Source organism: Micromesistius poutassou (genome assembly GCF_964030765.1).
Source record: "Micromesistius poutassou genome assembly, contig: SCAFFOLD_541, whole genome shotgun sequence".
Classification (NCBI taxonomy): domain Eukaryota; kingdom Metazoa; phylum Chordata; class Actinopteri; order Gadiformes; family Gadidae; genus Micromesistius; species Micromesistius poutassou.
The window spans coordinates 10,001-12,001 of NW_028177569.1; positions in this window are offsets into that span (position 1 = coordinate 10,001).

Here is a 2,001-nt window from a genome sequence, read left to right on the forward strand (position 1 = left end):
GGACATGAGGCGGAGAGGCCCCTGTGTGTGGGAACAGGGGCCCTGGCTGAAGGATGAGGGAGAACGAGGGGTGAGGAGGTGGGGGAGTGAGGGGTGAGGAAGGGGGCGGGTCCAACCACAAGAATGGTCCTTCTGGACACACACACACACACACACACACACACATACACACACACACACACATTCTCATACACACACAGATATACACTTACATACACAAACACACGCAAAGCGGTTGTATATATATATGAACATAAATTCATATTTCTTGTTGCTGAAAACCTCAGTCAGCGAATCAGAGAGGAGGACACACAAAGGAGTCCGGACCCCAGGCCTACAAAGGAGTAGGCCTGGGGCCCCAGAGTAGGCCTGAGGCCCCAGAGTAGGCCTGAGGCCTCTACAGGAAGAGAGAGAGCACTAGGAGGAAGAGGGAGATAAACAGGACCAGATGGAACAGGGAAGAGGGGGATACTGTTGTCTGTCTGTCTGTATGTCTGACTGTCTGTCTGTCTGGCTCTGCCAGGCGTACCGCTGTACCGCTGGCATGCAAACATAACACAGCCCCCGCTAGGGGGTCACCACCCCCCATCACAGCTAGGCTGGGGGTCACCACCCCCCATCACAGCTAGGCTGGGGGTCACTACCGGGTCACTACCCCCATCACAGCTAGGCTGGGGGTCACTACCCCCCATACTGGGGGGTGGTAGAGATGATACTGGTGATGGTGGTGGTGTAGTGGTGGGGGAGGAGATGGTAATGGTGGTGCTGGTGATGGTGATGGCGGTGGTGGTGGTGGAGATGGTACTAGGGATGATGGTGGTGTTGTGGTGGTGGTGGAGACGGTACTGGTGATGGAGGTGGTGGTGCTGGTGATGGTGGTGGGGGTGGAGACGGTACTGGTGACTGTGGTGGTGTAGTGGTGGTGGTGGAGACGGTACTGGTGATGGAGGTGGTGGTGCTGGTGATGGTGGTGGGGGTGGAGACGGTACTGGTGACTGTGGTGGTGTAGTGGTGGTGGTGGTGGAGATGGTACTGGTGTGGGTGGTGGTGGTGGTGCTGGCGGTGGTGTTGCTTTGCTCCTTCAAAACAATGTTAATAGTCTGACGGCCCCCTGCGGTCGTCCCGGAGGGCGCCTGGAGCTCAGTTCAATGCATTCTTGAGGAGAAGCACATCACATTCCCCATAAAACCAGTCTCCCATTATGCGGTCGGTGGTCCGCTGAGCAAGGGCCTTAAACGATACGTGTTCCCCCTTTGATCCAGAGAGGGGGAATTGAAATCATTCAGCACCATGGCTTTGTGTGAATGAACTGGAGGGTGTGTTCACCCTGTCTTACCTCTATTACCGGTTATCTGAAATGTTATTTTCAGAGTGGCCGTTGAAAGTTCACCGCTTCACAGCTGACCTGTTCCAATAACGTCTGTTTTCATCGATATTTCACCACATTAAATCAATCAATACAAAGGGAGTTTAGTTCAAGCAAAATACTTATTTGGAATGACAACTTGTTGACTGTATATATTTTCTTCATGTATTTTTGTATATAAATTATCAGAAGAATGAAACTAAGGCACATTTTTTTGAACACGTTAAACATTTAAAATGAATTGCAATTGCTGATACATACACAAATATAGATACATACATACATACATACGTATGTGTGTAAGTACATATATAGATACATGCATACACACATATATATATATATATATATATATATATATATATATATATGTATGTATGTATATATACATACTTGCACACACACACACACACACACACACACATACACACACATACCGGGCCATACATTATGTATATGTTATGGATGTCATTACATGTACACCGTCAAGAGACTGTTTGTGTGTTTGTGTGTGTGTGTGTGTGTGTGTGTGTGTGTGTGTGTGTGTGTGTGTGTGTGTGTGTGTGTGTGTGTGTGTGTGTGTGAGTAAAGAGGACTTAGTGTTTGGACCGCCCTGTGAGCTGGGCTGACTGACA